Source organism: Rutidosis leptorrhynchoides, chromosome 3 (genome assembly GCF_046630445.1).
Source record: "Rutidosis leptorrhynchoides isolate AG116_Rl617_1_P2 chromosome 3, CSIRO_AGI_Rlap_v1, whole genome shotgun sequence".
In the NCBI taxonomy this organism is placed as follows: domain Eukaryota; kingdom Viridiplantae; phylum Streptophyta; class Magnoliopsida; order Asterales; family Asteraceae; genus Rutidosis; species Rutidosis leptorrhynchoides.
The window spans coordinates 15,945,993-15,967,959 of NC_092335.1; the positions used below are offsets into that span (position 1 = coordinate 15,945,993).

General features: G+C 35.4%; 1 pseudogene; it reads right to left on the minus strand.

The window, feature by feature from the left end:
* The window catches only part of LOC139899703 (putative receptor-like protein kinase At3g47110), a 62,456-nt pseudogene that overhangs the window by 36,646 nt on the left and 3,843 nt on the right, over window positions 1–21,967 (minus strand).

Here is a 21,967-nt window from a genome sequence, read left to right on the forward strand (position 1 = left end):
GAGGGAAATTTAAAGGATGAAATACCCAAAGGATCGGAGAAGCATCTTAATATTCGGGAAGACGGAACCCGGTATAGGGCTGAAAGGATTTGGGTACCAAAATTTGGAGATATGAGAGAAATGGTACTTAGAGAAGCTCATAAAACCAGATACTCAATACATCCTGGAACGGGAAAGATGTACAAGGATCTCAAGAAACATTTTTGGTGGCCGGGTATGAAAGCCGATGTTGCTAAATACGTAGGAGAATGTTTGACGTGTTCTAAGGTCAAAGCTGAGCATCAGAAACCATCAGGTCTACTTCAACAACCCGAAATCCCGGAATGGAAATGGGAAAACATTACCAGAGATTTCATCACTAAATTGCCAAGGACTGCAAGTGGTTTTGATACTATTTGGGTAATAGTTGATCGTCTCACCAAATCAGCACACTTCCTGCCAATAAGAGAAGATGACAAGATGGAGAAGTTAGCACGACTGTATTTGAAGGAAGTCATCTCCAGACATGGAATACCAATCTCTATTATCTCTGATAGGGATGGCAGATTTATTTCAAGATTCTGGCAGACATTACAGCAAGCATTAGGAACTCGTCTAGACATGAGTACTGCCTATCATCCACAAACTGATCGGCAGAGCGAAAGGACGATACAAACGCTTGAAGACATGCTACGAGCATGTGTTATTGATTTCGGAAACAGTTGGGATCGACATCTACCGTTAGCAGAATTTTCCTACAACAATAGCTACCATTCAAGCATTGAGATGGCGCCGTTTGAAGCACTTTATGGTAGAAAGTGCAGGTCTCTGATTTGTTGGAGTGAAGTGGGGGATAGATAGATTACGGGTCCGGAGATTATACAAGAAACTACCGAGAAGATCATCCAAATTCAACAACGGTTGAAAACCGCCCAAAGTCGACAAAAGAGCTACGCTGACATTAAAAGAAAAGATATAGAATTTGAAATTAGAGATATGGTCATGCTTAAAGTTGCACCTTGGAAAGGCGTTGTTCGATTTGGTAAACGAGGGAAATTAAATCCAAGGTATATTGGACCATTCAAGATTATTGATCGTGTCGAACCAGTAGCTTACCGACTTGAGTTACCTCAACAACTCGCAGCTGTACATAACACTTTCCACGTCTCGAATTTGAAGAAATGTTTTACTAAAGAAGATCTCACTATTCCGTTAGATGAAATCCAAATCAACGAAAAACTTCAATTCATCGAAGAACCCGTCGAAATAATGGATCGTGAGGTTAAAAGACTTAAGCAAAACAAGATACCAATTGTCAAGGTTCGATGGAATGCTCGTAGAGGACCCGAGTTCACCTGGGAGCGTGAAGATCAGATGAAGAAGAAATACCCGCATCTATTTCCAGAAGATTCGTCAACACCTTCAACAGCTTAAAATTTCGGGACGAAATTTATTTAACGGGTAGGTACTGTAGTGACCCGAACTTTTCCATGTTTATATATATTAATTGAGATTGATATTTACATGATTAAATGTTTCCAACATGTTAAGCAATCAAACTTGTTAAGACTTGATTAATTGAAATAGGTTTCATATAGACAATTGACCACCCAAGTTGACCGGTGATTCACGAACGTTAAAACTTGTAAAAACTATATGATGACATATATATGGTTATATATATAGTTAACATGATATTATGATAAGTAAACATATCATTAAGTATATTAACAATGAACTACATATGTAAAAACAAGACTACTAACTTAATGATTTTGAAACGAGACATATATGTAACGATTATCGTTGTAACGACATTTAATGTATATATATCATATTAAGAGATATTCGTACATCATAATATCATGATAATATAATAATTTAAAATCTCTTTTGATATTATAAACATTGGGTTAACAACATTTAACAAGATCGTTAACCTAAAGGTTTCAAAACAACATTTACATGTAACGACTAACGATGACTTAACGACTCAGTTAAAATGTATATACATGTAGTATTTTAATATGTATTCATACACTTTTGAAAGACTTCAAGACACTTATCAAAATACTTCTACTTAACAAAAATGCTTACAATTACATCCTCGTTCAGTTTCATCAACAATTCTACTCATATGCACCCGTATTCGTACTCGTACAATACACAGCTTTTAGATGTATGTACTATTGGTATATACACTCCAATGATCAGCTCTTAGCAGCCCATGTGAGTCACCTAACACATGTGGGAACTGTAGTGACCCGAACTTTTCCATGTTTATATATATTAATTGAGATTGATGTTTACATGATTAAATGTTTCCAACATGTTAAGCAATCAAACTTGTTAAGACTTGATTAATTGAAATAGGTTTCATATAGACAATTGACCACCCAAGTTGACCGGTGATTCACGAACGTTAAAACTTGTAAAAAAAACTATATGATGACATATATATGGTTATATATATAGTTAACATGATATTATGATAAGTAAACATATCATTAATTATATTAACAATGAACTACATATGTAAAAACAAGACTACTAACTTAATGATTTTGAAACGAGACATATATGTAACGTTTATCGTTGTAACGACATTTAATGTATATATATCATATTAAGAGATATTCGTACATCATAATATCATGATAATATAATAATTTAAAATCTCTTTTGTTATTATAAACGTTGGGTTAACAACATTTAACAAGATCGTTAACCTAAAGGTTTCAAAACAACACTTACATGTAACGACTAACGATGACTTAACGACTCAGTTAAAATGTATATACATGTAGTGTTTTAATATGTATTTATACACTTTTGAAAGACTTCAATACACTTATCAAAATACTTCTACTTAACAAAAATGCTTACAATTACATTCTCGTTCAGTTTCATCAACAATTCTACTCGTATGCACCCGTATTCGTACTCGTACAATACACAGCTTTTAGATGTATGTACTATTGGTATATACACTCCAATGATCAGCTCTTAGCAGCCCATGTGAGTCACCTAACACATGTGGGAACCATCATTTGGCAACTAGCATGAAATATCTCATAAGATTACAAAAATATGAGTAATCATTCATGACTTATTTACATGAAAACAAAATTACATATCCTTTATATCTAATCCATACACCAACGACCAAAAACACCTACAAACACTTTCATTCTTCAATTTTCTTCATCTAATTGAATTCTCTCAAGTTCTATCTTCAAGTTCTAAGTGTTCTTCATAAATTCCAAAAGTTCTAGTTTCATAAAATCAAGAATACTTTCAAGTTTGCTAGCTCACTTCCAATCTTGTAAGGTGATCATCCAACCTCAAGAAATCTTTGTTTCTTACAGTAGGTTATCATTCTAATACAAGGTAATAATCATATTCAAACTTTGGTTCAATTTCTATAACTATAACAATCTTATTTCAAGTGATGATCTTACTTGAACTTGTTTTCGTGTCATGATTTTGCTTCAAGAACTTTGAGCCATCCAAGGATCCATTGAAGCTAGATCCATTTTTCTCTTTTCCAGTAGGTTCATCCAAGGAACTTAAGGTAGTAATGATGTTCATAACATCATTCGATTCATACATATAAAGCTATCTTATTCGAAGGTTTAAACTTGTAATCACTAGAACATAGTTTAGTTAATTCTAAACTTGTTCGCAAACAAAAGTTAATCCTTCTAACTTGACTTTTAAAATCAACTAAACACATGTTCTATATCTATATGATATGCTAACTTAATGATTTAAAACCTGGAAACACGAAAAACACCGTAAAACCGGATTTACGCCGTCGTAGTAACACCGCGGGCTGTTTTGGGTTAGTTAATTAAAAATTATGATAAACTTTGATTTAAAAGTTGTTATTCTGAGAAAATGATTTTTATTATGAACATGAAACTATATCCAAAAATTATGGTTAAACTCAAAGTGGAAGTATGTTTTCTAAAATGGTCATCTAGACGTCGTTCTTTCGACTGAAATGACTACCTTTACAAAAACGACTTGTAACTTATTTTTCCAACCAGAAACCTATACTTTTTTTGTTTGGATTCATAAAATAGAGTTCAATATGAAACCATAGCAATTTGATTCACTAAAAACGGATTTAAAATGAAGAAGTTATGGGTAAAACAAGATTGGATAATTTTTCTCATTTTAGCTACGTGAAAATTGGTAACAAATCTATTCCAACCATAACTTAATCAACTTGTATTATATATTATGTAATCTTGAGATACCATAGACACGTATACAATGTTTCGACCTATCATGTCGACACATCTATATATATTTCGGAACAACCATAGACACTCTATATGTGAATGTTGGAGTTAGCTATACAGGGTTGAGGTTGATTCCAAAATATATATAGTTTGAGTTGTGATCAATACTGAGATACGTATACACTGGGTTGTGGATTGATTCAAGATAATATTTATCGATTTATTTCTGTACATCTAACTGTGGACAACTAGTTGTAGGTTACTAACGAGGACAGCTGACTTAATAAACTTAAAACATCAAAATATATTAAAAGTGTTGTAAATATATTTTGAACATACTTTGATATATATGTATATATTGTTATAGGTTCTTGAATCAACCAGTGGCCAAGTCTTACTTCCCGACGAAGTAAAAATCTGTGAAAGTGAGTTATAGTCCCACTTTTAAAATCTAATATTTTTGGGATGAGAATACATGCAGGTTTTATAAATGATTTACAAAATAGACACAAGTACGTGAAACTACATTCTATGGTTGAATTATCGAAATCGAATATGCCCCTTTTTATTAAGTCTGGTAATCTAAGAATTAGGGAACAGACACCCTAATTGACGCGAATCCTAAAGATAGATCTATTTGGCCTAACAAACCCCATCCAAAGTACCGGATGCTTTAGTACTTCGAAATTTATATCATATCCGAAGGGTGTCCCGGAATGATGGGGATATTCTTATATATGCATCTTGTTATTGTCGGTTACCAGGTGTTCACCATATGAATGATTTTTATCTCTATGTATGGGATGTGTATTGAAATATGAAATCTTGTGGTCTATTGTTACGATTTGATATATATAGGTTAAACCTATAACTCACCAACATTTTTGTTGACGTTTTAAGCATGTTTATTCTCAGGTGATTATTAAGAGCTTCCGCTGTCGCATACTTAAATAAGGACAAGATTTGGAGTCCATGCTTGTATGATATGGTGTAAAAACTGCATTCAAGAAACTTATTTTGTTGTAACATATTTGTATTGTAAACCATTATGTAATGGTCGTGTGTAAACAGGATATTTTAGATTATCATTATTTGATAATCTACGTAAAGCTTTTTAAACCTTTATTGATGAAATAAAGGTTATGGTTTGTTTAAAAATGAATGCAGTCTTTGAAAAACGTCTCATATAGAGGTCAAAACCTCGCAACGAAATCAATTAATATGGAACGTTTTTAATCAATAAGAACGGGACATTTCAGTTGGTATCCGAGCGTTGGTCTTAGAGAACCAGAAAATTTGCATTAGTGTGTCTTATCGAGTTTGTTAGGATGCATTAGTGAGTCTGGACTTCGACCGTGTTTTCTTTAAAAATGATTGCTTAACATTTTTGTTGGAAACTATATATTTTTAACATATGAATATTATGTGATATATTAATCTCTTAACGTGTTTGATATTATGTGATAGATGTCTACCTCTAGAAAAAGTCCCATTGACTCACCTAATAATAATGAAGAGTCAAATGTAAATTGGAATGATTTGTGGACTGATTCACAAGTTCCCGAAGAGGAACCGGAAGAAGAGTCGGAACCGGAAGAAGAATCGGAACCGGAAGAAGAATCGGAACCGGATGAAGAAATAGAACCGGTGGGGGAAATAATAAAACGGTTAAGTAAAAGAAAATCCTCAACCAACCGACCAAAGTTAATTATGGTCAATGGTGTTTCCGCCAAGGAAGCAAAATATTGGGAGGATTACCAATTCTCCGATGAATCGGATTCCGACGAGAATTCCGATGATGTTATAGAAATTACCCCAACTGAATTTAAAAAGGCAAAAGAAAATAATAAGGGAAAGGGCATAAAAATAGAGAAATCTAATTCCAACCCCGATGAACTTTATATGTATCGTCAACCCCCGAAGTCCTTAAGTTGTAACAATGACCCGGGAACCTCTAAACCACCAGGTTTTTCTAAACCAATGTGGACAACGACGGCTCGTATTAGGGGAACATCATATATCCCTAGAAACTTGGCAAAACGAACCAAAACCGAAGAAGAAGAAACGAGCGATTCGGAATAAGATAGTTGTATTCGTGTGGTGTAATATATGGAATATAGTGTTCTTATGCTTTATGATATATGTAAAAATTGCTTGTATTAATAAGTATTTTTTTTATGAATCTAACTCTTGTCTATTTTACAGTTTAAAAACACAAAATGGATAGACAACCCAATATTTTAAGAGACCTACCCGGAGACATGATTGATGAAATCTTGTCTAGAGTCGGCCAGAATTCTTCGGCACAACTATTTAAGGCGAGATCAGTTTGTAAGACATTCGAAGAACGTTCCAAGAATGTCTTGGTTTATAAGAGACTTTCATTTGAAAGATGGGGGATATCACATTGGGAAACCCATAAGTTACGATGTGTTTACTTTGACGCATATATTGCGGGGAACCCAAATGCTATTTTACGCAACGGGTTAAGAAATTATTTTGACTCAATATATCCGAATATTGGACTTCGTGATTTAGAAAAAGCGGCTAACATGCAACATAAAGAAGCATGTTATGCTTACGGATTAGTAATGTTCGCTTCTCACCAAAGTGAGAACAAGAACATCGGGCTACAACTATTAAACAAAACGTTTCCACAAGTGACGGAGTCGGTAATTGGGGTAAGAAATGAGGTTTTTAGATTATTACGGGACTGTTGGACATTACGTAACCCTCGTCCCTTTGATGACGTTACAACACGCTGTCTTATCAACGGCCATAACGGTTATGTTGCACAAGACCAAGGATGGGAAGTAGTCCTAGTAAAACCAGAATGCATGACTTGTTTCTGGACGTATGAATTACGTGTCTTTATTGCCTTTGCTGAACGACTTGTGTACTAGCTAGAATTGTCTTCACAACTATCTTGTATCAAAGTTATTGTGTGCTATATTTCATGCTTTATGTAAAATAAGCGGTATTGTAAGTTTGTAAAATATTGTATAAAAGTTTGAACGCGAAATATTATTACAATCAGTTTTTCATATAGAATTGTAGTAGTTGAATTGTATATTAGCTACTAAGTATGAACTTAACGGGTAGGTACTACCCGAATTTAAACTTATAAAACGCTAATATGAAGAAAAAGCTTTTATAAATGAGTTCATATTATGCTACGAAATACTATTAACTACTCTTAATATTCTGTATGATTAACTTGTTCCATTTAACTATTTTGAAGGAAATGGCACCGACTACTCGACACACCGTGAATATGAATGAAGAGGAATTCCGTACTTTTCTAGCTTCAAACATAGCCGCAGTACAGGCTGCGCTACATACCAACAATAACCTTGGATCTAGCAGTACAGGAAATCGTGTAGGATGCACCTACAAAGAATTCACTGCCTGCAAACCTTTGGAATTTGATGGAACCGAAGGACCGATCGGATTGAAACGGTGGACCGAGAAGGTTGAATCGGTGTTTGTTATAAGTAAGTGTACTGAAGAGGACAAAGTGAAGTACGCTACGCATACCTTCACAGGTTCTGCGTTAACATGGTGGAATACCTATCTAGAGCAAGTGGGACAAGATGATGCGTACGCACTACCGTGGTCAGCATTCAAGCACTTGATGAATGAGAAGTACCGTCCCAGAACCGAGGTCAATAAGCTCAAGACAGAACTTAGAGGGTTACGAACCCAAGGATTTGATATTACCACGTACGAAAGACGATTCACAGAATTGTGCCTATTGTGTCCGGGAGCATTCGAAGATGAGGAAGAGAAGATCGACGCGTTTGTGAAAGGATTACCGGAAAGAATCCAAGAAGATATAAGTTCACACGAGCCCGCCTCCATACAACAGGCATGTAGAATGGCTCACAAACTAGTGAACCAGATTGAAGAAAGAATTAAAGAACAGACTGCTGAAGAGGCCAATGTGAAGCAAGTCAAAAGAAAGTGGGAGGAAAATGGTGATAAGAATCACCAATACAACAACAACAGCAATTACAACAATAATCGCAACAATTATCCCAACAATCGCAACATCAATCGCAACTACAACAAACGGCCCAACAACAACAACAACAACAACAACAACAGCAACTACAACAATCATCCCAACAACAATAATAACCGCAACAACAAAAACAATCAGAAGCAGCTATGCCAAAGGTGTGAAAAGAATCACTCGGGGTTCTGCACCAAATTTTGCAACAAATGTAAAAGAAATGGTCATAGCGCGGCGAAGTGTGAGGTCTACGGACCAGGGGTTAATAGAACGAAAGGAACAAATGGTGTCGGAACGAGTAATGGCGGAGCAAGTAGTGTCGGAGCAAGTTATGCCAATGTAGTTTGTTATAAATGTGGAAAACCAGGCCACATTATTAGAAATTGCCCGAACCAGGAGAACACGAATGGACAAGGCCGTGGAAGAGTTTTCAATATTAATGCGGTAGAGGCACAGGAAGACCCGGAGCTTGTTACGGGTACGTTTCTTATTGACAATAAATCTGCTTACGTTTTATTTGATTCGGGTGCGGATAGAAGCTATATGAGTAGAGATTTTTGTGCTAAATTAAGTTGTCCATTGACGCCTTTGGATAGTAAATTTTTACTCGAATTAGCAAATGGTAAATTAATTTCAGCAGATAATATATGTCGGAATCGAGAAATTAAACTGGTTAGCGAAACATTTAAGATTGATTTGATACCAGTAGAGTTAGGGAGTTTTGATGTGATAATCGGTATGGACTGGTTGAAAGAAGTGAAAGCGGAGATCGTTTGTTACAAAAATGCAATTCGCATTATACGAGAAAAAGGAAAACCCTTAATGGTGTACGGAGAAAAGGGCAACACGAAGCTACATCTTATTAGTAATTTGAAGGCACAAAAACTAATAAGAAAAGGTTGCTATGCTGTTCTAGCACACGTCGAGAAAGTACAAACTGAAGAAAAGAGCATCAATGATGTTCCCATTGCAAAAGAATTTCCCGATGTATTTCCGAAAGAATTACCGGGATTACCCCCACATCGATCCGTTGAATTTCAAATAGATCTTGTACCAGGAGCTGCACCAATAGCTCGTGCTCCTTACAGACTCGCACCCAGCGAGATGAAAGAACTGCAAAGCCAATTACAAGAACTTTTAGAGCGTGGTTTCATTCGACCAAGCACATCACCGTGGGGAGCTCCTGTTTTGTTTGTCAAGAAGAAAGATGGTACATTCAGGTTGTGTATCGACTACCGAGAGTTGAACAAACTTACCATCAAGAACCGCTACCCACTACCGAGAATCGACGACTTATTTGATCAACTACAAGGCTCGTCTGTTTATTCAAAGATTGACTTACGTTCCGGGTATCATCAAATGCGGGTGAAAGAAGATGATATTCCAAAGACTGCTTTCAGAACACGTTACGGTCATTACGAGTTTATGGTCATGCCGTTTGGTTTAACTAATGCACCAGCTGTGTTCATGGACCTTATGAACCGAGTGTGTGGACCATACCTTGACAAGTTTGTCATTGTTTTCATTGATGACATACTTATTTACTCAAAGAATGACCAAGAACACGGTGAACATTTGAGAAAGGTGTTAGAAGTATTGAGGAAGGAAGAATTGTACGCTAAGTTTTCAAAGTGTGCATTTTGGTTGGAAGAAGTTCAATTCCTCGGTCACATAGTGAACAAAGAAGTTATTAAGGTGGATCCGGCAAAGATAGAAACTGTTGAAAAGTGGGAAACCCCGAAAACTCCGAAACACATACGCCAGTTTTTAGGACTAGCTGGTTACTACAGAAGGTTCATCCAAGACTTTTCCAGAATAGCAAAACCCTTGACTGCATTAACGCATAAAGGGAAGAAATTTGAATGGAATGATGAACAAGAGAAAGCGTTTCAGTTATTGAAGAAAAAGCTAACTACGGCACCTATATTGTCATTGCCTGAAGGGAATGATGATTTTGTGATTTATTGTGATGCATCAAAGCAAGGTCTCGGTTGTGTATTAATGCAACGAACGAAGGTGATTGCTTATGCGTCTAGACAATTGAAGATTCACGAACAAAATTATACGACGCATGATTTGGAATTAGGCGCAGTTGTTTTTGCATTAAAGACTTGGAGGCACTACTTATATGGGGTCAAAAGTATTATATATACCGACCACAAAAGTCTTCAACACATATTTAATCAGAAACAACTGAATATGAGGCAGCGTAGGTGGATTGAATTATTGAATGATTACGACTTTGAGATTCGTTACCACCCGGGGAAGGCAAATGTGGTAGCCGATGCCTTGAGCAGGAAGGACAGAGAACCCATTCGAGTAAAATCTATGAATATAATGATTCATAATAACATTACTACTCAAATAAAGGAGGCACAACAAGGAGTTTTAAAAGAGGGAAATTTAAAGGATGAAATACCCAAAGGATCGGAGAAGCATCTTAATATTCGGGAAGACGGAACCCGGTATAGGGCTGAAAGGATTTGGGTACCAAAATTTGGAGATATGAGAGAAATGGTACTTAGAGAAGCTCATAAAACCAGATACTCAATACATCCTGGAACGGGGAAGATGTACAAGGATCTCAAGAAACATTTTTGGTGGCCGGGTATGAAAGCCGATGTTGCTAAATACGTAGGAGAATGTTTGACGTGTTCTAAGGTCAAAGCTGAGCATCAGAAACCATCAGGTCTACTTCAACAACCCGAAATCCCGGAATGGAAATGGGAAAACATTACCATGGATTTCATCACTAAATTGCCAAGGACTGCAAGTGGTTTTGATACTATTTGGGTAATAGTTGACCGTCTCACCAAATCAGCACACTTCTTGCCAATAAGAGAAGATGACAAGATGGAGAAGTTAGCACGACTGTATTTGAAGGAAGTCATCTCCAGACATGGAATACCAATCTCTATTATCTCTGATAGGGATGGCAGATTTATTTCAAGATTCTGGCAGACATTACAGCAAGCATTAGGAACTCGTCTAGACATGAGTACTGCCTATCATCCACAAACTGATGGGCAGAGCGAAAGGACGATACAAACGCTTGAAGACATGCTACGAGCATGTGTTATTGATTTCGGAAACAGTTGGGATCGACATCTACCGTTAGCAGAATTTTCCTACAACAACAGCTACCATTCAAGCATTGAGATGGCGCCGTTTGAAGCACTTTATGGTAGAAAGTGCAGGTCTCCGATTTGTTGGAGTGAAGTGGGGGATAGACAGATTACGGGTCCGGAGATTATACAAGAAACTACCGAGAAGATCATCCAAATTCAACAACGGTTGAAAACCGCCCAAAGTCGACAAAAGAGCTACGCTGACATTAAAAGAAAAGATATAGAATTTGAAATTGGAGAGATGGTCATGCTTAAAGTTGCACCTTGGAAAGGCGTTGTTCGATTTGGTAAACGAGGGAAATTAAATCCAAGGTATATTGGACCATTCAAGATTATTGATCGTGTCGGACCAGTAGCTTACCGACTAGAGTTACCTCAACAACTCGCGGCTGTACATAACTCTTTCCACGTCTCGAATTTGAAGAAATGTTTTGCTAAAGAAGATCTCACTATTCCGTTAGATGAAATCCAAATCAACGAAAAACTTCAATTCATCGAAGAACCCGTCGAAATAATGGATCGTGAGGTTAAAAGACTTAAGCAAAACAAGATACCAATTGTTAAGGTTCGATGGAATGCTCGTAGAGGACCCGAGTTCACCTGGGAGCGTGAAGATCAGATGAAGAAGAAATACCCGCATCTATTTCCAGAAGATTCGTCAACACCTTCAACAGCTTAAAATTTCGGGACGAAATTTATTTAACGGGTAGGTACTGTAGTGACCCGAACTTTTCCATGTTTATATATATTAATTGAGATTGATGTTTACATGATTAAATGTTTCCAACATGTTAAGCAATCAAACTTGTTAAGACTTGATTAATTGAAATAGGTTTCATATAGACAATTGACCACCCAAGTTGACCGGTGATTCACGAACGTTAAAACTTGTAAAAAAAACTATATGATGACATATATATGGTTATATATATAGTTAACATGATATTATGATAAGTAAACATATCATTAATTATATTAACAATGAACTACATATGTAAAAACAAGACTACTAACTTAATGATTTTGAAACGAGACATATATGTAACGTTTATCGTTGTAACGACATTTAATGTATATATATCATATTAAGAGATATTCGTACATCATAATATCATGATAATATAATAATTTAAAATCTCTTTTGTTATTATAAACGTTGGGTTAACAACATTTAACAAGATCGTTAACCTAAAGGTTTCAAAACAACACTTACATGTAACGACTAACGATGACTTAACGACTCAGTTAAAATGTATATACATGTAGTGTTTTAATATGTATTTATACACTTTTGAAAGACTTCAATACACTTATCAAAATACTTCTACTTAACAAAAATGCTTACAATTACATTCTCGTTCAGTTTCATCAACAATTCTACTCGTATGCACCCGTATTCGTACTCGTACAATACACAGCTTTTAGATGTATGTACTATTGGTATATACACTCCAATGATCAGCTCTTAGCAGCCCATGTGAGTCACCTAACACATGTGGGAACCATCATTTGGCAACTAGCATGAAATATCTCATAAGATTACAAAAATATGAGTAATCATTCATGACTTATTTACATGAAAACAAAATTACATATCCTTTATATCTAATCCATACACCAACGACCAAAAACACCTACAAACACTTTCATTCTTCAATTTTCTTCATCTAATTGAATTCTCTCAAGTTCTATCTTCAAGTTCTAAGTGTTCTTCATAAATTCCAAAAGTTCTAGTTTCATAAAATCAAGAATACTTTCAAGTTTGCTAGCTCACTTCCAATCTTGTAAGGTGATCATCCAACCTCAAGAAATCTTTGTTTCTTACAGTAGGTTATCATTCTAATATAAGGTAATAATCATATTCAAACTTTGGTTCAATTTCTATAACTATAACAATCTTATTTCAAGTGATGATCTTACTTGAACTTGTTTTCGTGTCATGATTTTGCTTCAAGAACTTTGAGCCATCCAAGGATCCATTGAAGCTAGATCCATTTTTCTCTTTTCCAGTAGGTTCATCCAAGGAACTTAAGGTAGTAATGATGTTCATAACATCATTCGATTCATACATATAAAGCTATCTTATTCGAAGGTTTAAACTTGTAATCACTAGAACATAGTTTAGTTAATTCTAAACTTGTTCGCAAACAAAAGTTAATCCTTCTAACTTGACTTTTAAAATCAACTAAACACATGTTCTATATCTATATGATATGCTAACTTAATGATTTAAAACCTGGAAACACGAAAAACACCGTAAAACCGGATTTACGCCGTCGTAGTAACACCGCGGGCTGTTTTGGGTTAGTTAATTAAAAATTATGATAAACTTTGATTTAAAAGTTGTTATTCTGAGAAAATGATTTTTATTATGAACATGAAACTATATCCAAAAATTATGGTTAAACTCAAAGTGGAAGTATGTTTTCTAAAATGGTCATCTAGACGTCGTTCTTTCGACTGAAATGACTACCTTTACAAAAACGACTTGTAACTTATTTTTCCGACCAGAAACCTATACTTTTTTTGTTTGGATTCATAAAATAGAGTTCAATATGAAACCATAGCAATTTGATTCACTAAAAACGGATTTAAAATGAAGAAGTTATGGGTAAAACAAGATTTGATAATTTTTCTCATTTTAGCTACGTGAAAATTGGTAACAAATCTATTCCAACCATAACTTAATCAACTTGTATTATATATTATGTAATCTTGAGATACCATAGACACGTATACAATGTTTCGACCTATCATGTCGACACATCTATATATATTTCGGAACAACCATAGACACTCTATATGTGAATGTTGGAGTTAGCTATACAGGGTTGAGGTTGATTCCAAAATATATATAGTTTGAGTTGTGATCAATACTGAGATACGTATACACTGGGTTGTGGATTGATTCAAGATAATATTTATCGATTTATTTCTTTACATCTAACTGTGGACAACTAGTTGTAGGTTACTAACGAGGACAGCTGACTTAATAAACTTAAAACATCAAAATATATTAAAAGTGTTGTAAATATATTTTGAACATACTTTGATATATATGTATATATTGTTATAGGTTCGTGAATCAACCAGTGGCCAAGTCTTACTTCCCGACGAAGTAAAAATCTGTGAAAGTGAGTTATAGTCCCACTTTTAAAATCTAATATTTTTGGGATGAGAATACATGCAGGTTTTATAAATGATTTACAAAATAGACACAAGTACGTGAAACTACATTCTATGGTTGAATTATCGAAATCGAATATGCCCATTTTTATTAAGTCTGGTAATCTAAGAATTAGGGAACAGACACCCTAATTGACGCGAATCCTAAAGATAGATCTATTGGGCCTAACAAACCCCATCCAAAGTACCGGATGCTTTAGTACTTCGAAATTTATATCATATCCGAAGGGTGTCCCGGAATGATGGGGATATTCTTATATATGCATCTTGTTATTGTCGGTTACCAGGTGTTCACCATATGAATGATTTTTATCTCTATGTATGGGATGTGTATTGAAATATGAAATCTTGTGGTCTATTGTTACGATTTGATATATATAGGTTAAACCTATAACTCACCAACATTTTTGTTGACGTTTTAAGCATGTTTATTCTCAGGTGATTATTAAGAGCTTCCGCTGTCGCATACTTAAATAAGGACAAGATTTGGAGTCCATGCTTGTATGATATGGTGTAAAAACTGCATTCAAGAAACTTATTTTGTTGTAACATATTTGTATTGTAAACCATTATGTAATGGTCGTGTGTAAACAGGATATTTTAGATTATCATTATTTGATAATCTACGTAAAGCTTTTTAAACCTTTATTGATGAAATAAAGGTTATGGTTTGTTTAAAAATGAATGCAGTCTTTGAAAAACGTCTCATATAGAGGTCAAAACCTCGCAACGAAATCAATTAATATGGAACGTTTTTAATCAATAAGAACGGGACATTTCAGGAACCATCATTTGGCAACTAGCATGAAATATCTCATAAAATTACAAAAATATGAGTAATCATTCATGACTTATTTACATGAAAACAAAATTACATATCCTTTATATCTAATCCATACACCAACGACCAAAAACACCTACAAACACTTTCATTCTTCAATTTTATTCATCTAATTGATCTCTCTCAAGTTCTATCTTCAAGTTCTAAGTGTTCTTCATAAATTCCAAAAGTTCTAGTTTCATAAAATCAAGAATACTTTCAAGTTTGCTAGCTCACTTCCAATCTTGTAAGGTGATCATCCAACTTCAAGAAATCTTTGTTTCTTACAGTAGGTTATCATTCTAATACAATGTAACAATCATATTCAAACTTTGGTTCAATTTCTATAACTATAACAATCTTATTTCAAGTGATGATCTTACTTGAACTTGTTTTCGTGTCATGATTCTGCTTCAAGAACTTCGAGCCATTCAAGGATCCATTGAAGCTAGATCCATCTTTCTCTTTTCCAGTAGGTTTATCCAAGGAACTTAAGGTAGTAATGATGTTCATAACATCATTCGATTCATACATATAAAGCTATCTTATTCGAAGGTTTAAACTTGTAATCACTAGAACATAGTTTAGTTAATTCTAAACTTGTTCGCAAACAAAAGTTAATCCTTCTAACTTGACTTTTAAAATCAACTAAACACATGTTCTATATCTATATGATATGCTAACTTAATGATTTAAAACCTGGAAACACGAAAAACACCGTAAAACCGGATTTACGCCGTCGTAGTAACACCGCGGGCTGTTTTGGGTTAGTTAATTAAAAACTATGATAAACTTTGTTTTAAAAGTTGTTATTATGAGAAAATGATTTTTATTATGAACATGAAACTATATTCAAAAATTATGGTTAAACTCAAAGTGGAAGTATGTTTTCTAAAATGGTCATCTAGACGTCGTTCTTTCGACTGAAATGACTACCTTTACAAAAACGACTTGTAACTTATTTTTCTGACTATAAACCTATACTTTTTCTGTTTAGATTCATAAAATAGAGTTCAATATGAAAACATAGCAATTTTATTCACTCAAAACGGATTTAAAATGAAGAAGTTATGGGTAAAACAAGATTGGATAATTTTTCTCATTTTAGCTACGTGAAAATTGGTAACAAATCTATTCCAACCATAACTTAATCAACTTGTATTGTATATTATGTAATCTTGAGATACCATAGACACGTATACAATGTTTCGACCTATCATGTCGACACATCTATATATATTTCGGAACAACCATAGACACTCTATATGTGAATGTTGGAGTTAGCTATACAGGGTTGAGGTTGATTCCAAAATATATATAGTTTGAGTTGTGATCAATACTGAGATACGTATACACTGGGTCGTGGATTGATTCAATATAATATTTATCGATTTATTTCTGTACATCTAACTGTGGACAACTAGTTGTAGGTTACTAACGAGGACAGCTGACTTAATAAACTTAAAACATCAAAATATATTAAAAGTGTTGTAAATATATTTTGAACATACTTTGATATATATGTATATATTGTTATAGGTTCGTGAATCAACCAGTGACCAAGTCTTACTTCCCGACGAAGTAAAAATCTGTGAAAGTGAGTTATAGTCCCACTTTTAAAATCTAATATTTTTGGGATGAGAATACATGCAGGTTTTATAAATGATTTACAAAATAGACACAAGTACGTGAAACTACATTCTATGGTTGAATTATCGAAATCGAATATGCCCCTTTTTATTAAGTCTGGTAATCTAAGAATTAGGGAACAGACACCCTAATTGACGCGAATCCTAAAGATAGATCTATCGGGCCCAACAAGCCCCATCCAAAGTACCGGATGCTTTAGTACTTCGAAATTTATATCATATCCGAAGGGTGTCCCGGAATGATGGGGATATTCTTATATATGCATCTTGTTAATGTCGGTTACCAGGTGTTCACCATATGAATGATTTTTATCTCTATGTATGGGATGTGTATTGAAATATGAAATCTTGTGGTCTATTATTATGATTTGATATATATAGGTTAAACCTATAACTCACCAACATTTTTGTTGACGTTTTAAGCATGTTTATTCTCAGGTGATTATTAAGAGCTTCCGCTGTCGCATAGTTAAATAAGGACAAGATTTGGAGTCCATGCTTGTATGATATTGTGTAAAAACTGCATTCAAGAAACTTATTTTGTTGTAACATATTTGTATTGTAAACCATTATGTAATGGTCGTGTGTAAACAGGATATTTTAGATTATCATTATTTGATAATCTATGTAAAGCTTTTTAAAACCTTTATCTATGAAATAAAGGTTATGGTTTGTTTTAAAAATGAATGCAGTCTTTGAAAAACGTCTCATATAGAGGTCAAAACCTCGCAACAAAATCAATTAATATGGAACGTTTTTAATCAATAAGAACGGGACATTTCAGCCACCACATAGCTTATCGTTCCCATCGACTTTGAATAAACTTCCATTTTTAAAAATTCCTTCCAACGGTACTTCCCCATCAAGATCATTGAACGATAAATCTAACGAAGACAAGTTTAGTTGGCCCAAGAATCTAGATTAAGGACCATAACTCCTCTTAAATCACTCATTGCGGGTGGTATATAACCATGAAACGAATTGACATCCAAATATAAGGACTCGAGGCTTGAGCAACTTCCAATAGAACTTGGTATTTCACCGACGAGATCATTGTGTGACAGATCAATATACTCCAAGCTTTTAAGCTTTCCGATCTCTTGAGGAACTGGGCCCACTAAATTGTTTTGAGCAAGATTTAGAGTGATCAATAGGGATGACATTTGAAAAAGATCAAGGGGTGTGGGACCCGAATGATTGTTTACTGAAAGGTCCAACGATACTAAACTCCTACAGTTACCAAGATTGGGAGGTATATAACCTCCTAATCTGTTATTTGACAAACTTAATTCAACTAGCAACGAAAGGTTCCCTATAAAATATGGAACGTTCCCGGTGAAGTTGTTAAATTCTAGGTATAAAAGTTTCAAATTGTTGAAATAGAAAATATAAATGGTTGTTGGTAGATGTTGTTGGTGGATGTAGTTGATAAAATAAGTGGATGGTTGTTGGTAAGTTGTAGGTAACACTTTTCATTACCTAACTTGCCTAACTCTCACCAAATCCCAATCCTTACTACTATAAATAGAGCCATAAGCAAGCATTCAAATCATCCCAAAACACATTCTTCTTCTTATATTCTAAGAGTGTAATAGAGAGTTTGAGTTTAGTCTCCTAATTACAAGCGATATAAGGATTAGTAATTATCCTTGTAATTCGAGAGAAGTTGTAATTCCTATTATTCTTATTAGTGAAACGTTTCTTTCCTTGCCCGTGGTTTTTACCCTATTGGGGTTTTCCACGTTAAATCTCGGTGTTCCTTTATTATCGTTTTCATATTATTACTAGTGGTTTGCTATAATTCGGTGTCAATTTTCTCAACAAGTGGTATCAGAGCTAAGGTCTAATATCTTGTGTGTTAATCTACTTATCGTATGCTCTGTGGTTGCCACGAGAGTGGATCGTCCACATCAGAAAATAAGTAAGATTATTTTCACTCGGTAAAAGTCCTTGGGTGTTATTTCAAGAAAAAAATAATATTGTCGAAAAAAAAAAGGATTGTAATTATAGCAATGTCTACGAAATTTGAAATTGAAAAGTTCAACGAGAGTAACTTCTCGTTATGGAAACTAAAGATGAAAGCTATCCTGAGAAAGGATAAGTGTTTGGCGGCCATCAGTGGACGTTCCGTTGAAGTCACTGATGAAAAATGGGAAGAGATGGACGGCCAGGCTATCGCAAATCTTCATCTGGCACTAGCAGATGGCGTATCTAGTCTATGATGAAGTTGCGGCTGCTATTCTAGAAGAAGAAAATCGGCGCAATAACAAGGAGGACAAAAAGGCCGGTTCACGACAAGTGGAGGCCTTATTGGTGTTAGGAGGGAGATCAACGGAACGTGGCTCAAGTGGGACTCACAATCATGGTAAACTGAAGTCTAAAAAGAAGAGGACCTATACATGCTACAATTGTGGCAAGAAAGGTCACCTGAAGAAGGATTGTCGGAGTTTAAATAACTCAAATCCTCAAGGAAATATTGCAAGCACTTCAGATGATGGGACTGCTTTGGTTAGTGAGGCAGTGGTAGCAAATGAAGGCAGAAAGACATTTGTTGATGTCTGGTTATTTGACTCAGGAGCTACTTTTCACATGACCCCTAGAAGAGAATGGTTCAAACAATATGAACGTATCTCAGGAGGATCTGTATATAGTTGCAATGATCATGAACTAAAGATCATTGGAATTGGAGATATCATTCTGAAGATGCACGATGGTACAGTTCGTACTACTCAAGGTGTACGACACGTGGAAGGTTTGAAGAAGAACTTATTGTCTTTAGGACAATTGGATGATCTTGGTTGTAAGATGGTGATACATGAGAAGATCATGATAATCAAGAAAGGCGCGGTTGTACTTATGAAAGGAGAAAAGGTGGGTGCTAATTTATACATTCTGAAAGGCGAGACGGTACAGGAATCGGAAGCATCTGTTGCTTCGAATTGTTTAAGTGATAAAGTTGCTATGACATGGCATCAAAAGCTTGGACACATGTCTGAACAAGGTATGAAGATTCTTGTTGAAAGAAATCTTATTCCTGGTCTTACAAAGGTATCGCTACCTTTTTGTGAGCATTGTGTAATCAGTAAGCAGCATCGTCTGAAGTTTAACACATCAAATTCTAGAAGTAAATTGGTTCTAGAATTGGTTCACTCTGATGTGTGGCAAGCACCAGTTCAATCCCTAGGAGGAGCAAAGTATTTTGTATCATTTATTGATGATTATACTAGGAGATGTTGGGTGTACCCAATCAAGAGGAAGGCGGATGTGTTTGAAGTTTTCAAAGTTTACAAAGCACGAGTTGAACTTGAATCTGGTAAAAAGATCAAGTGTTTGAGGACGGATAATGGAGGAGAATACACTGGTGAAGAATTTGATAAGTTCTGCAAACAAGAAGGTATCAAAAGGCAGTTCACGACGGCATACACTCCTCAACAAAACGGAGTGGCAGAGCGGATGAACAGAACCTTGTTAGATAGAACAAGGGCGATGTTGGCAACTGCAGGCTTGGGGAAATCATTCTGGGCAGAAGCAGTTAATACTGCCTGTTACGTAATAAATCGGTCACCATCAACTGCAATTGAGTTGAAATCACCGATGGAGATGTGGACTGGTAAACCAGTTGATTACTCAGACCTTCATGTATTTGGAAGTCCTATGTACGCAATGTACAATTCTCAAGAAACGACAAAGTTGGATCCAAAGTCCAGAAAGTGTTTGTTTTTGGGGTATGCTGATGGAGTTAAGGGGTATCACTTATGGGACCCCACTGCCCACAAAGTAGTCATCAGCAGAGATGTTGTCTTTACAGAAGACAAAGATCTTGAAGATGTTAGCACTTCAATAGAAACTATACCGATACAGGTGGGTAATGAATTTCATAAAGATTCTTCTGAAGCAGTACCAGAGAATGATGAAAATCAAGTAGTCATTGATGAAGCTCCAACGACTCGTACTTCTAATCGGAAACGGAAACGTCCAGGGTGGCACTCGGATTATATTATGAAAAGCAATGTTGCATATTGTCTTCTAACAGAGGAAGGAGAGCCAACAACTCTTCGCGAGGCACTAAATCATTCAGATGCATCTCAATGGATGACAGCTATGCAGGAAGAAATTGAAGCTCTTCATAAAAATAAAACATGGGAACTTGTGCCATTGCCGAAAGGTAGAAAACCTATTGGAAATAAATGGGTGTATAAGATCAAGCGAAATGGCGATGATCAAGTGGAGCGGTATCGTGCAAGACTGGTATTTAAAGGATATGCTCAGAAAGAAGGTACGGACTTTAATGAAATATTTTCTCCTGTGGTTCGACTTACAACAATTCGAGTAGTTATAGCGATGTGTGCTACATTTGATTTGCATCTAGAGCAGCTAGATGTGAAAACTGCATTTCTTCATGGAAATCTTGAAGAAGAAATTTATATGCTTCAACCAGAAGGTTTTGAACTACAAGGAAAAAAGAACTTGGTTTGCAGGTTAAAGAAATCTCTGTATGGTCTCAAACAGGCGCCGAGATGTTGGTACAAGAGATTTGATTCTTTCATAATGAGCCTTGAATATAACAGACTTTATGCAGACCCTTGTGCATATTTCAAGAGGTTTGGGGACAATGATTTTGTCATTTTGCTGTTATATGTAGACGACATGTTGGTTGCAAGCCCCAACAAAGATTGTATTAATAAGCTGAAGGCTCAATTGGCTAGGGAGTTTGAAATGAAAGACTTGGGTGCCGCAAACAAGATTCTAGGGATGCAAATTCATCGAGACAGAGATAATAGGAAGATTTGGCTTTCTCAAAAGAATTATTTGAAGAAAGTCTTGCAGCGCTTCAATATGCAAGATAGTAAGCCAATCTCAACCCCACTTCCTACTAATCTCAAGTTATCCTCCGTTATGTGTCCTAGCAGTGAATACGAGAGGAAGGAGATGTCTCGAGT